The following is a 16807-nucleotide window of genomic DNA, read 5'->3' as shown; positions in this document are numbered from 1 at the left end:
AATTAATGAATGCTCGCATCAGTGCGATCTGTCAGAGAAAATGTGATAATGATATGTTTGTTAATTCACTGTGGATTCATTCTCTTGTTTCTCAACTTTCATTTATTTCCAAATACTATGGCAACAGTGTGACAGTGGAGTGACAGCTTTCTCGTTAGCTACGCCAGAACTTTTTCTGAGGGGAGCAGTATTGCTCGGAATCCGTGACTCGCTGTAATCGTTGTCTGTCAGAGCACTTACATTTCAACAACATGCATTAACTTCCGGTGATTAGTTGCTTCACCCGGAAAATAGATTTTCAGTCCACCTTAATATAAAAGCTGCGGATATCATCACAGCAGGAGACAACGTACACGCGGTGTAGCGGTGCAGCGGTGCAGCGGTGCAGCAATGCAGTGGTGCAGCGGTGCAGCAATGCAGCGGTGCAGCAATGCAGTGGTGCAGCGTTGCAGCGGTGCAGCGGTGCAGCGGTGCAGCAATGCAGCGGTGCAGCGCTGACCCATTCATCCAGGATTTCTTCAGTTTGTTTATTTTTGATTAACTCAAACTTCGAAAACGCCTGACACCATAAAATATGTAGCGTTCCTACTTAAACAAATTAACATATGGAGGAGAACATGGCTTAAAGTGATTATAGGATTTTAAGACTAACATCCTGCTACTGGGAAAGTTAGCTCTAAAATGATAAAGAAACTAATAGCTGAAGTAAGTTCATATCATAAGTGCTTGTCTGATTATGAAAATGCAATGTATAAGGTGCGTTGACAGCACACAGAAAATAAGACGTAAAATACGACACACTGTACACACCGGCCCCTAATCAGCTAAAGGATATTCAAACAGAACAATCCTCAAATGGATATTACAAAGTAGACAAACACCTTCATGTGGCTCACAACAGTCACCTGGAGCCCTGATACCATGTACATCTTAGAGATGGGTCTCTGGATAATACTGGACTCAGCTTTCAACCTCACAGATCTTCCAAGATTACCTGGACATACTTCCAAAACCTTTCCAAATATATCTGTAACAGATGCAGCGTAGAAGAGGTGGAATATTCCTGTTCAGCTGGGATGTCAGAATTAGATTTAAGTCATGGAGCATTCTAGCTCTCACTGCTTCAGTGTTTTATTATCTCCAGATGACCTTTAGTGTGGTAGGGTTAGGGTTTAGGGTTAGGGTTACGGGGTTAGGGTTAGGGTTTAGGGTTTAGGGTTAGGGTTACGGGGTTAGGGTTAGGGTTTAGGGTTAAGGTTACGGGGTTAGGGTTAGGGTTTAGGGTTTAGGGTTAGGGTTACGGGGTTAGGGTTTAGGGTTTAGGGTTAGGGTTACGGGGTTAGGGTTAGGGTTTAGGGTTAGGGTTACGGGGTTAGGGTTAGAGTTAGGGTTAGGGTTGGGGTTGGGGTTAGGGTTAGGTTTTTGTGATTTTAAATATGGTGCACGAGCCTACTGTACTGGGAAGAGGGATAGAGCAGTGGGAGCACGGTTGTCTTCCACACCTGTGCCGAGGGTTCGAACCCCAAGCAGAACCAGAAGGACGGACAGAGGGGATCCGTGGCAAGGATCAAAAACCAACCAAGAAAAAACAAACAGGCAAAAACTGTATCTTTTTATTGAAAAATAACTTTTGTTGAGAAAAAAAAAAAAAAAAAAAAAAAAAAAAAAAAAAAAAATTATATATATAAAAATAAATTTAATAGGGACTTATGTCTTGGATGGGCGTACGTTTTCTCCTATTAAGACCGAGGGGATGGCACCAAGAGGGGGAAAAAAAACCAAGGGATTAGTATAATACATTACAGATAAGACAATAGGAATAAATGCTAAAAAGGTAAGTGCTGGAAAAAGTGCTATAATAAATAAGACAGACATGTTAATAAAAAGCATGCAACTCACTCTATAGGTTTCATTTTCCCCCCAAGGTGACACCCCCATGTAGTATGGACACTAATCCCTTATCTGAGGTCCAGTAGAACCAGTATGGACACTAATCCCTTATCTGAGGTCCAGTAGAACCAGTATGGACACTAATCCCTTATCTGAGGTCCAGTACAACCAGTATGGAAACTAATCCCTTATCTGAGGTCCAGTAGAACCAGTATGGACACTAATCCCTTATCTGAGGTCCAGTAGAACCAGTATGGAAACTAATCCCTTATCTGAGGTCCAGTAGAACCAGTATGGACACTAATCCCTTATCTGAGGTCCAGTAGAACCAGTATGGACACTAATCCCTTATCTGAGGTCCAGTAGAACCAGTATGGACACTAATCCCTTATCTGAGGTCCAGTAGAACCAGTATGGACACTAATTCCTTATCTGAGGTCCAGTAGAACCAGTAAGGACACTAATCCCTTATCTGAGGTCCAGTACAACCAGTATGGACACTAATCCCTTATCTGAGGTCCAGTAGAACCAGTATGGACACTAATCCCTTATCTGAGGCCATAAGGAGGTCATTCGTAACTCGAAACAGTGCTGTCTCTGTGCTATGATGCATTCTGAACCCTGACTGAAAGACTTCAAACAGATCATTTCTATACAAATAGTCACATAACTGGCTTGAAACTGCCTTTTCCAGAATTTTAGACACAAATGGAAGGTTGGAAATTGGTCTATAATTAGCTAAGGTGTCTGGGTCGAGAGAAGGTTTTTTAAGTAAAGGTTTAATTACTGCGACTTTGAAAACCTGTGGTACATATCCTAAACTTAGGGATAAGTTAATTTGGTCCAGTATTGTCGTACCAATAAGAGAAAAAACATTTTTGAATAGTGGAGTCGGGATGGGGTCTAACATACATGTGGTTGACTTAGCTCTATTGACGAGTGAGGTCAGCTCAGGGAGGTCTATAGGATCAAAACAGTCTAGAGATAAGTCAGAGCCTAGGGAAGTCGCTAAAGCTGAAGAAACGCCCACAACCGGCTGGTTGATTTCTTCTCTAATTCTCGTGATTTTACTGTTAAAGAAGCCCATAAAGTCTTCACTACTGAGAGCTGCAGGAATGCACGGCTCAACAGAGTTGTGACTCTTTGTCAGCCTGGCTACAGTGCTGAACAGAAAACGTGGGTTACTTTTGTTATCCTCTATCAACGTTGAATAATAAGCTGTTCTGGCTTTGCGAATGGCTTTTTTATATACTATTAGAATATCTTTCCATTCACGATGAGAGTCTACAGACCTACAAGAGTGCCACTTCCTTTCTATTTTACGCACGTTTTGTTTCAACATGCGAATATCTCAATTGTACCAGGGAGTTAAGCTCCTGTGGCTAGAAACCCTCCTTTTCAAAGGAGCAACTTCATCTAAAGCTGAATGCAGGAAATCAGCAGTGTTACTAACAAGAAAATCAACATCAACATCAGAGGTAGAACCCAGGTCACTGGCCTCTATTGCTTCAGTAGAGGCTTCACTATTTTCCACTGTCGCAAGATGAGCAATGGTCTCCTTAAATTTAGCAATAGCTTCATCAGACAAACATCTGCTAAAATAATACCTCCTATTTTGCACTTCAACATCAACAACATTCAATTCAAACGTTATTAAATAATGGTCGGATAAAAGGGAGTTTACAGGTGACACCAACAGACCATCAGTTTCAACACCGTAGGTGAGAACGAGATCGAGAGTATGATTAAAACAGTGCGTCGGTTTTTCAGACTAAGTGTGAGGCTTCAAATGTATTATAATTGCACTTCAATTATTAAATTTTTGTTTGGAGACCGGAGTTATAAATTGCTGCGACTCCTCCGCCTCGGCCCGTGCTTCTAGGAATGTGATGATTAAAGTAGCCGGGCGGAGTTGATTCATTCAAACTAACATACTCTTCCTCCTGTAACCATGTTTCTGTTAAGCAGAAAATATCACTCCTGCTCTCTGTAATTATATCATTTACTAACAGAGACTTAGAGCTTAATGATCGTATATTTAGTAGTCCGCATCTAATTTTTCGGTCTGTAATTGGTACCAAATGTGCATTGGTTTTAATTTTTACAAGGTTATCTTGGTTAACGCCTCTATAACGCTGCACCTGGTGAACTTTTGGAGGGCGGGGAACTGAAACCACTTCTATTTTGCTAGGCACCTGGCCAGAGTCGCCAATATCATGTAATCCTACAGTTTTAGAGTCACCAATTACATAATGCAGGGGTTCCCAACCTTTTTTGTGCCAAGGACCAGCAGAAGTATGAACAAAAAAGCTTGTGGACCGGTTGACAATTTATGTCAATTTTAATAAACATTTTAGAAAAAAACAATGCATTTTAAATAGGGCTGCAACTAACGACTATTTTAATAGTCAACTAGTCATCAATTAGTCGATTAATCGGATAATTAGTAATTTTTTCTTAAATTTAGTATGAGGTTGCTTTAATTATGTGGCAAATGATAATAAACACGAGAAAGATGGGTACTTCAATGAAAAATAGATATTTTATTCAACTTTGCTGCTGTTCATACAAAAAGTAAATAAAAAAGCCAAGGACAGGCACAGTAATCAGGCAGTATAGATATAAAGCCATAAATAAATAAACCTCTGTCCATTATTTTTCATTTTTTAAGGACAGCCAATTGTGTTATATAAAAAATAAATGATAAAATAAAATAAATTTTTTATTTGTCTAATTTTTTCTCCATCAAGTGGGTGAAATGGGTTCTGGATGGCAGGACGTTCTCTGGGTTGAACAGGTGCATCATTTGTTGAAACCATGGGGTTGAAACCCGTCAGCATCAACCATGGAGAGCTGCTCATATCACAGATCAGCTGTATGGGCTCAAATTAATGCCATAAGTATTTTGTATCTGTAAATAAACTTCTTCTAGAAATATTTTGTGCGTGTGCAAAAAATATTTGTACTTGCAAAAAATATTTGTACTTGCAAAACATATTTGTACTTCTAGATACAAAACTAGTTTTTTTTACAAAGCTACAAACTTTTTTTCAAAAGCTACAAACTTTTTTTACAACTACGAGTTATGGCAGTGTTTTGACGTGCCAAAACTAAAAGCCAATCAGCGATCTTTGGCACGGGTTTCAAAGCGTTTCTGGAGAGCCAATCAGATCATTGCATCGCCTACTGACGTCGCCGCCATATTGGATGTTCAAGACTGTAAACTAATACAAGTAAATGGACTTATTTTCATAAAGCATCTTTCTACAAAGAAATGTACGTTTTACGTCTCATTTATTCATTCACACATGCACTAATATACTTGGGAAACAGTTAGGAACCAAATATAATGTATTTAATTTTCTCAGACGGCAAAAATAAGAACTTTATTGATCCCACATAGGAGTAATTCATGTTATATCAGCTATAAAGAACAAGGTAGTGCCGAAAAACAATATATATCCCCCCTCACAAAAATAGAGACATATTTTTTTATCAACAAAACAAATTTAAAAAAATTCAAATAATATATTTGAACCATTTTTCAGACAATAAAATAACAATAACAACAAAATGTAATGTAATGTATAAAAATGTAAAATATGCTTTGTTGATGAGAGAATATGTTTCTCTATTTTTCTTATTTTTGTGAGGGGGGAATATATATTGTTTTTCGGCATAACATGAATTACTCCTATGTGGGATCAATAAAGTTCTTATTTTTGCCATCTGAGAAAATTAAATATATCATATTTGGTGCCTAACTGTTTCCCAAGTATATTAGTGCGTGTGTGAATGAATAAATGAGACGTGGTTGTGACGGAAATAACTTGGAGGGACAAAATGCACGGCCAAACGAAAATATGAAGGTAAACACAGGAGGTTTTTAACAGAGTGGGAGAGTTTAATATATATATATATATATATATATATATATATATATATATATATATATATATATATATATATATATATATATATATATATATATATATATATATATATATATATACATACATACAAATTTACATAGTCCCATATTTGTATGACTGGAAGGGGAGAGTACCGGCACTTATTTTTTCCCACTTAAAGCACTGCTTCAAACGCTCGTACATTATCAACGTGCTCCCGTGATAAGCAAGGTCTGCTTTGCAAACCTTGCAAGTAATCTTTTTATTAGCCGTATCCAGGCTAAAACGCTCCCGAACTTTTGTTGTGTTACCCGCAGCTGCGCTGAGACGCAAGAAAAAAAAAAAAAAAAAAAGCTGCGCTGAGAGGCTGAGTGTTGCGCGGCTCTCCGCAGAGATTGTATGAGGTGAAGTGAAGTGAGATGCCTCACTCCATTGGAAAAAAAAACCATCTGGTGCCAATTTTGATTATCGATTTTTGTGGACAACGTCGCCGAATCGTTGCAGCCCTAATTATGATCGGAACACAAGCCATTTCACGGCCCAGTAAGAACAGCTCTGCGGCCCGGTACCGGTCCGGGGACCGGGGGTTGGGAATCACGGACATAATGCAATCCTACAGTTTTATTGGCAGGCGTTGGTCCTCGAGAAGCAGCAGAGAAGTTTGTTAAATTACAGCTCTGCATCCTGGCCTGGACCCTGCGATGTCAGGGAGAGGGTCTAATAAAACAGGCCAAATTACTAGAGACAAGAGCAGCACCATCCCGGGTGGGATGAATGCCGTCTCGTATTTTAAGATATCACGGGTTTATTGTTATTATTCACCTATGGTCATGAACTTTGGGTAATGATTGAAAGGATAAGATCGCGGATACAAGTGACAGTGTCCAAACAAATTGTAAACACAGGTGGCACTAAGTTATGGTTCCGAGCATGTAGTTCAAATAAAAGTCACAGTCCGTGTTCTTCTTTCAAAGGTTTAGTGAAAAACTTTTCTTTCAACAACAAAAACAAAAAACTGCGATTATATAACAAATAATATTCTGGTGTAAGCACGGTGAAAAACTAGTGTGCTCTCTCGGTTCCATAGCTTCACAAAAAAGAACAATAATACACGTACATCACGTGACAAATATGCAACCAATGAGAAAGCTGCAGTTATTAATATTATTAGGCAAACACCTTGCGAACTGATATTAAACTGCATATGATTCAAAATACACTTAAATCAAACATTGCAAAATCTAAATTATTAATCACCTTCTATATATGACAAATGGCTCTAACAGTGACATTCTGAAGCCTAAATGTCTGTTTCTCTCCGTTTACAAGCAAATCTCCACTTTGGTCGGAGTTTTCAGAAATGATGGTTTTTGGAGACTTTGAGCTTCGTTTTCATGTAAACGAACGAACAAAACGCATGAAAACACCAGCGTTTTTAATATGTGTAAACGGAGCCTGAGACTCTGCTGACACTTCCGACTTCAGGCAGGTTTTTCTATACGCAGCTTTACCCACTCTGGAGCTCCTTAATGTCTCAGACAACTGGAAACAGCTGGAAACAGCTGCTCTAGAGGAGGATAAACACCTTACCTTCAGCTGGTGGACAGAATCCTCTTGAGACCCGGGACAGACCCGTTTCCTGCCCTGATTAAACCCTTTACAGTCGCTCACAGCAACTGAACAGCTTCACAATCGATTGGAGCGTAAAATAAACCAACCTGAGTTTCCTGAAGGAAACACTTCATCTGACCCTTGAACGCAGACGCTATCTAGATCTGTTTCCACACAAACCCTTCACCTTCTCCTGTTTTTACCTGCTAATGACAGCGAGCCAAGAAACAATGATATAATCAAACTTTGTTCCTTTAGTTTATGATAAAGGATCATAAATGAGCCGGGGTCATAAATGAGCCGGGGTCATAAATGAGCCGGGGTCATAAATGAGCGGTAAAAGGGTTGTTCCAGGTGAGAGACAGCAGCTCCGTTTACAGGAAACCACGTCTTTATCAGAGTATTTATCTCAGTCAAAAGTGTTACCGTGGCAACAATAGACACCAAAAACGCACCCCCCCCCTTCAACCGATTGGTCCATATTTGATAGTTCACACAACTTTTGAATGGTTTGACATAAAGAGTCATGGGCGATGTCATCGGACTCGGTTTTGAGTCTTTGACTTTTATTGGTGAAAATTGCACGTGCGAGGGCCCGTTCATCGCTGCTTGCAGCTTTAATTTTATTTTGTGTCTTTGGTATCCTTCAAATGTTGGAAATGTTCCAAAGTAATCAGCCTGTCCCCCACCAAGTCAGTCCACCAGGACTAGCATGCTAGCTAGCTGGAACAAGTGTGAAACAACAATGAGGGGATTCTGGGAACAGAGTTAAAATTACTGCAGAAACTTGAAAATCTTGTCACTGTAACGTGAGGAACAAGGAACAAGGAGCTCAGAGGTTGATCTGCAGGGACAAGGGTCCAATATGCAAATATAAGGAGATATAAACATGCTGTATCCAGTACAAACAAGTAATAAATGTGATATGAGGTGTGATGATTGACAGAGTTCTGAGTCTTGATTAAGAAGTCTTATGACCTGGAAGAAGAAATAAAAACACTTCACACACATATATATATATATATAAATTTAGTAAATAAATAAAGTACATACATATTAGATTTGTTTGAAATTCAATGATAACTTATTTGTATCAAACCAACATTTTAACGATGAAAGTATGGGGACTGCTGGAAGGACAGTAACCGGGGCAGAGAACCAGCAACCCTGCAGGTCCGGCAGGGTTGCTGGCAGGGAGGCAGTTTCTCTGCTCCGTCATGGTTGGAGAAGGTTTTCACTGCCGACTTTGGTCATTCTTGTGTCTGAAGACAAATCTACATGATTGTTAGATGACAATATTTTTATCAGGGCCCGAGCACTAACAGTGCTAGGGCCCTATTGTATCTGTAGGAAAGGTTTTTATTATTTTCCTTCTTCTGACGAAAGGAGGGCATTTTTGCCCCCTAAACGTTCCCCAAAAGTCGCCAAATTTTGCACCAAGCCAGACCTGGCGAAAATGTGATATTTAATGATTTGCATTAATGGGCGTGGCCTAACGGCTCAACAGCGCCCCCTAGAATACTTTGTTCCTCAAGCCCCACAATACGGTTTGACGTACATGCACGAAAATCGGTACACACCTGTATCATGTCACAACTTAAAGAAAAGTCTCTTGGCGCCATGGCCCAAACCCAACAGGAAGTCGGCAATTTTGAACATTTTGAATTAATTGTGTCATTTTGGCGCAATTTATGCCATTCCTTCGAGAATTAATACGGCCCGAACCGTAACGTGAACCCAGGTGTGTTATACATGAAAATGTGCGTCTCCATCCTGTGACTACACACATTACTTTTCTCTTTCAAAAGTGTTACCGTGGTGACGATAGACGCAAAAAAGCGTGCCCACCTTCATCTGATTGGTCCATATTTGGTAGTTCCTACTTTCTGCCATAACTTTTAAATGGTTTGATACAGAGAGTCGTGGGTGGTGTCATCCGCTAAATGTCCAGGCCTGAAGAATCTACATCAAGTCATACAAGCTAACCAGTGACTAGTCACAGAGCAGAATTTTGCATTTCTATTGGCTGCTGTATGTAGAATAAATATACGGTAACTAAATATGGTGAAAGTTTACAAGTCCCTGGACCTTTGAGCGACACAGTCTTTTGACTAGCATACTCTATTTTATTTAGAAAAGTTAAAGCAGCACAATGTAACTTTTCCACCTTAATCTAATATTTTATCATCATCATTGTGATGGAACATCAACTTCCAACAGGTTTAATGAACCTCTGTCATGGTCTGAGGGGTCTGTAACTTTACATACAGTTACTATGTTACAGTTACTTTAGTTACTATGTAATTTTGAGGAGCATGGTAGTGTTGGACCACACCCAGTGATCATGTGGACTGTTATAAATGTATATGAACATTTCAGGATTATGAATTCCAAGTGAAAGCAAGACTTTGGTTTCGTCCTGGGGCCAGAGTTTTATGACTGCATGACTCCAGACCAGAGAACCGACTCCCTGGGGTTTACGACACCTGGGAGGGGGGTCAGACGCAGTGGAGCCCCCACAAACCCAGCAGGGTTCCTGCCAGACCTGAGAGGGGGAACAAAGGAAAAGACAACGCAAAGGGACCAGAGAACAGACTCCCTGGGGTTACGACACCAGGGGGGGGTCAGACGCAGTGGAGCCCCCAGGAAGCGAGCCCTGAAGGGGGGGACTGTCCCTCTCAGTAAAACCGCCCCCAAGCCCAAAAGCGGGGAGCACCCAATCGCTGGCCGCGGGCTGGTGACGTCACGCAGCCCGCGGAACACAAACTCCTGTTCCTGCCGAGCGCTCACTCTCTGTCCCTCAGCCAGCGGACCGGACAGGACATGCCTGCCGACCGAGGCAGCCGCGGCCGCATCTACCCATTTATTCCTGAGCGCTGCGACAAGACGGGGGGGGAGCCGCTTCGAGCCTGGAGTGTCCGGCAGAGCGTAAGACCCGTTACCACGGAGCGCACTGCGCTCCCCACTTTCTCTCCCTATAATTTCTCTCTCCGCTCTAAGTTCTCTCCCGAGGAGGGCCTCATCCTCCGGTCAGCCTGCCAGCTCAGCCCAAGGAGCACCCAGCCACCTGTGTCCGTGAGGCCCACGCGCTCATCAGCCCGGACGGGAGCCCGCACGTCCGACGAGTGGACGAGACCCCGCGCGCACCGAGACGCCGTGATAGGCTCTGTTGACCAGGGCGGGATCGCCCGGCTGCTGCACCCCTGTCTTTTTATTTCAGAGCCGAAGGAGAAGAGAGAGAGACGAGAGACTGCTGGGACTGAAAGCCGAGAGAAACGAGGCCGCATCGGACTGGAACCCCCGACAGAACCCGCAGCCCAGATCCAGAATCCAGAGGAGACGTGAGGTTGTGTTTGGGCGATCAGTCAGTTAGAACGGTGTAAAGCTGAATTTATGTTTAATGAGATTACCGTATGCGTATTACTGTACATTATCATTATTGTGTTCGTTATTGTGTTTATTATTGCTTTGATTCCTTTTACCTTCCGTGCATTTAACGTTTAAGTTTCATTTCTATTGATGTTTTTCTAGTTAATTAATGGTTTTATAATGATGTAGTGTGCCATCAGGATTTATTGGGGTGTTACGTTACCATCTTTTGACACCTATATGTAAATAAATTCTGATTGATTTTAATGAGTTGTTTCTGTGTCGTTTCATACAAATTGTGGTCACGATCGATTCGTTTGACAGAGCTCTGTGTTCGGATCTCACTCCTTCAATTAATAACTGGGTATAGTAATTACTCTGAGACTGATATTCTGCTGTAAAAGTTATCATTTCCCTGCTTAAGGAACAGGGTGGTGCCCCAAGGATTTTATTTAGCATTTTGGTCATTCAATTTGATAAATAGTCGACTTTATTAATTATTAATAATTATTAATAAAATTATTAATAACCTTCGATAACTGATCAGCTAAAGCTCCAGTTGCACAACAGTAGGAACCCTGCCACACTAAAAAACTACACATTTTTACGGCTTTGACTGCTTTACGGCATACATCACTTCCCCCTCCTTCCCCATTCGTAGTGGAGACCAAAGCTGGGCGGGGCGTGGAGCAGAGCTCAGCAGAAGCTGGTAACCATGGTAACCATGGTAACCATGGTAACCATGGTAACCATGGTAACCCATCCAGACCAAAGCTGGGCAGGGCGTGGAGCGCAGAGCTCAGCAGAAGCTGGTAACCATGGTAACCATGGTAACCCATCCAGACCAAAGCTGGGCGGGGCGTGGAGCAGAGCTCAGCAGGAGCTGGTATCATCATAGATATATATAAATATAGATTATATATATGTGTGTCATGGCCCAACCAGCGGAAAAACCCAAGAAAATACAAGTTTTATAAGAGGAGGCGAAAAAAGAAAGCGGGCGAGTAACAAGCTAAATGCCCGGACAAAAAATAAAAAAATAAAAATAAAAAAATGCCCGGGCAAGAATAAACATTGTCCCGGCGTTCACTCGCTGGCGTGAGCTGAAAGACGAGGAGGGATGTCCGACAAGAGAGACACAATTGTTATGATACAAATGTAAATGTAGAGTTCTATGTTCAATAAGAGTTTTTAATGCAGAAACTTGAAAATCTTGTCACTGTAATGTGAGGAAGCTCAGAGGTTTATCTGCAGGGACAAGGGTCCAATATGCAAATATAAGGAGATATAAACATGCTGTATCCAGTACAAACAAGTAATAAATGTGATATGAGGTGTGATGATTGACAGAGTTCAGAGTCTTGATTAAGACGTCTTATGACCTGGAAGAAGAAATAAAAACACTTCACACACATATATATATATATATATATATATATATATATATATATATATATATATATATAGAATAGAATACTTTATCGTCACTATTCATGGGTACAATGAGATTAAAAGCAGCATCACCTCTCCAGTGCAAGACAGTGCAAACAATATATATATACACACATATATATATATATACATATAAAAATATATAAAAAAAGGTTAAGGTGCATTTTGAATAGTGAAATCAAGACCTGAGATCCTTCAGTATCTACAGATAATTACACATATTTACATGTGGTGGAATATTGCACAGATAGGCCGGGAAAAAGTATTGCAAGGTAAAAACAGTAATTGCACATGAAGACATTCACATTTTGTTCAGGGCAGTTATGGCTTTAGGGAATAATATATATATATATATATATATATATATATATATATATATATATATATATATATATATATATATATATATATATATATATATATATATATATATATATATATATATATATATATGAAGTAAACACTTATCCAGTCCCTGAATCTACATACATTCTTACATAGAGCAAGAGTTTCAATAAACTTACTTATAAAACACACATATCCACTTTAATAACTGTTCAATACAGTGATAGAATACTCAATTATATGTAAATATGAATATAGTCAAAATCAAACAAATCAAGGCAAACAAAAGAAAACAGAACAAACTCCCAACATTTAGTTGTTACTATGTATGAATGTAATAATAGAAGTAATTATAATAATAATAATAATAATTCATTTTATTTAGCGGCACCTTTCATGTCACCCAAGGTCACCTTACAGAATAAAAACAAAACAATAAAATACAGGAAATACAATAGAAATTATAATACATACACACATACACAATACATACAATAGACAACCGAACAGAACAGATAGATAACAGAACAGTGTGGTGGGAGGTAGTGTGTGGTGACCGGTCAAAGTGAATGGGCAAGTTTAAACAGGTGAGTCTTGAGTTGCGTTTTGAATGTATAGTATTACAATATCATTACTTTACTATAATACTACAATATAATAGAGAACAATAGACATCAATGATATAACAATATACTTGAATAACTATATAAGAGTAGATATGCTAGATATACAAATTACTATAAATCTATATATCGACATATCTACATATAACTATAATTTATTTAACCTTTATTTAACCAGGCAAGCAAATTAAGAACAAATGTATTATTTACAAGTGCAGCCTAGGGGGGTAAGGGGAGTCAATATATATATTATATATATTAAATCAATATATATTAATAGAGATATAGATATATAAATACTGTACATATAATATAATTCAATATATCCATATACGTACCTACATGTAACATATCGATATCCATAATATACGTCTATATATCTACATATATTAATAAGTGTTCATTTCTACATGTTTATTCTCATCTGTACTTTGAATAAAATGTTTCTTTGTATGTTTTTTTAAACTATAATATGCAGATGATCTTTCACCCACTATAAACTTATTCCATGTTCTTCCCAGTCGTCACAAATACACGTGTACAACTAGATGGAAGAACGTTTAGTTGTAGTTAGATTGTAATCCACAGGGATTAAGACCATGGCAGAGACGACAGATTAACAAACTCTCATTAATATTGATCCGTCAGCAGCTGCCCCTACTGGCCACACAGAGAACCACAGGTCAGAGGTCAAAGGTCAGAGGTCACAGTTGCAGCAGTGTTGTTTCCACATCCATGGCCGTTTTCGAATTCAGACACTACCGCACTATATGCTACATACTGCAAAGTATGCACTGAATACTGCCTACTGAATGAAGGATTCAGTACGCTGCTCCAGCAGACCGTTTACACAGCAGTGTGCTACAGTGTATCCCAGAATGCATCTCGCACCAAAACGTCAGCGAAAGATGAGATTTAAAAGCAGATTAGAGTGCTTCTCAATCCTGGTCCTCGTTGGCCCCTGTCCTGCATGTTTTAGATGTTTCCCTGCACCAACACACCTGATTCTAATTAAAGGTCCTAATTAGCTGTCACCAAGGTCTGCACAACTCTGTTGATGACACACATACTTTTATCACGGTGCGCTGAAGCAGGGAAACATCTAAAACATGCAGGAGGACCAGGATTGAGAAACACTGGACTAGAAGCTGTTGTAATTCCAGCTGTAGCGCTGTTAATATGCCACTTTATTACGTTTTAACATCTTTTAACATTCAGGCGTAAAAGTAAGGCGTAGAAATTTGATCCGATGTTTCGGGGATCAAAAGAGCCGCCGGTCCGGCCGCATCACGGCCTGAGAACAGACGCGATCGCCGGGTCAACCCACGGCCTCGTCCCGGGGAGAAACCTGCAGCCCTGTGGAGAATTGTCACCGGCTGAAATAAATCATTTAGGAAATAAATGTTGGTTTAATAGATGAAATCTAACAGTTGTAGGTGTCACGTTAGTTTGTCTGAATATAAAGTGGAGCTTCGTGTTGTTACTAGATGGATATATATATACCACAGACAGAACAGAGCTGTATATCTTATAGCTCAATGGGTTGATTAGCGACTTTCGTACAGCGAACGGGGGTTCGATTCCAGTCAGGCTATATTTTGCAAATTTCCCCGATGTGGGACTAATAAAGGATTATCTTATCTTAAATGTTGAAATAGCAGTAAAACCAAATTCATTGATGAAATGACATAAGGGATGGAAATGGATTTTAATAAATGTATTGAAATGAACATATCAGTCTATTGAAGTTAATTTTATTTTATTTATCTTCTCCTCTCTGTCGAGTAGCTCCCTCTCCATCTTCTCCTCCTTGTCCAAACCCTCTCTCTGCATCTATTTATTTCAGCTCCCGGACAAATTCTCTGTCAAAACACAGAAATGAAAGTTATTTCATGAAAATACAACGAACTACCGATATATAACGTTGTCATAACACTTAGTTCACTTTTATTTACGTAGCAAGCATGCTAAGATAACTAACAAAAACCTAACATACTATTAAAAACCCACAATTTTTAATCGTTGTCCTTACAATAAATTGAATTAAAAAGGTTATATATTAAAGTTACTTACATTTATATTCCTCCTTCTCCCTCTCCACGGTGTAACTAGTCCTTTCTGCCTTCACATCACATCACTGTCCGATTGCAGCTGTTTTCTCAATAAAGCTTTGAGAAAAAAAAGAAAAAAGCGCTGCCCGGCCGAGGCCGCATTGCATTCTGGGATATTGTAAGCGAGGTAGGCTGTCTGAAGCATGCTGAGGATTTTTTTCCAGATCAGTACAACATCCGGGTATTTTTCGCACACTGCAGATTTCCTTCTGTTCACATACAGCATACTACTTACTACACTTTGGCCAAATCAGTGTATACTTGTAGTACAGTATGCGAATTCGAAAACGGCCATAGTCTCTCCAGCGTGTCCTGGGTCTTCCCCGGGGTCTCCTCCCGGTGGGACATGCCTGGAACACCTCCCTAGGGAGGAGGGACATGCCTGGAACACCTCCCTAGGGAGGATCCAGGAGGATCCGGTACAGATGCCCAAGCCACCTCAGCTGACTCCTCTCAATGTGAAGGAGCAGCGGCTCGACTCCCGGGTGACCGAACTCCTCACCCTATCTCTAAGGGAGGAAACTCATCTCTAAGGGAGGAAACTCATCTCTAAGGAGGAAACTCATCTCTAAGGGAGGAAACTCATCTCTAAGGGAGGAAACTCGTCTCTAAGGGAGGAAACTCATCTCTAAGGAAGGAAACTCATCTCTAAGGGAGGAAACTCATCTCTAAGGGAGGAAACTCATCTCTAAGGGAGGAAACTCATCTCTAAGGGAGGAAAGTCATCTCTAAGGGAGGAAACTCATCTCTAAGGGAGGAAACTCGTCTCTAAGGAGGAAACTCATCTCTAAGGGAGGAAACTCATCTCTAAGGGAGGAAACTCATCTCTAAGGGAGGAAACTCATCTCTAAGTGAGGAAGCTCATCTCTAATGGAGGAAACTCATCTCTAAGGGAGGAAACTCATCTCTAAGGGAGGAAACTCCTCTCTAAGGGAGGAAACTCATCTCTAAGGGAGGAAACTCGTCTCTAAGGAGGAAACTCATCTCTAAGGGAGGAAACTCATCTCTAAGGGAGGAAACTCCTCTCTAAGGGAGGAAACTCATCTCTAAGGGAGGAAACTCATCTCTAAGTGAGGAAACTCATCTCTAAGGGAGGAAACTCATCTCTAAGTGAGGAAGCTCATCTCTAAGGGAGGAAACTCATCTCTAAGGGAGGAAACTCATCTCTAATGGAGGAAACTCATCTCTAATGGAGGAAACTCATCTCTAAGGGAGGAAACTCATCTCTAAGGGAGGAAACTCATCTCTAAGGAGCGTCCAGCCACCCTGCAGAGGAAACTCATCTCGGCCGCTTGTATCCGTGATCTTGTCCTTTCGGTCACTACCCAAAGTTCATGACCATAGGTGAGGGTAGGGGCGTAGATTGACCGGTAAATCGAGAGCTTCGCCTTTCGACTCAGCTCCCTCTTCACCACGACGGTCCGGTACATCGACCGCATTACTGCGGACGCTGCACCGATCCGTCTGTCAATCTCCCGCTCCATCGTTCCCTCAC

At 40.5% G+C, this 16807-nt stretch overlaps 1 protein-coding gene across 1 annotated transcript in view; it reads right to left on the bottom strand.

The window, feature by feature from the left end:
* The window catches only part of LOC133446245 (NLR family CARD domain-containing protein 3-like), a 37327-nt gene extending 29804 nt beyond the window's left edge, over positions 1–7523 (bottom strand). The window contains exon 1 of the mRNA XM_061724237.1: positions 7392–7523. The gene's annotated coding sequence lies outside the window, so the exon portion shown is untranslated. The remainder of the gene's footprint in view (positions 1–7391) is intronic.
* Between the last annotated feature and the right edge of the window lie 9284 nt (positions 7524–16807).

The sequence above is a fragment of the Cololabis saira genome, chromosome 6 (genome assembly GCF_033807715.1).
Source record: "Cololabis saira isolate AMF1-May2022 chromosome 6, fColSai1.1, whole genome shotgun sequence".
Taxonomy (NCBI): domain Eukaryota; kingdom Metazoa; phylum Chordata; class Actinopteri; order Beloniformes; family Belonidae; genus Cololabis; species Cololabis saira.
This window is presented reverse-complemented; position numbering and strand designations above follow the sequence as displayed.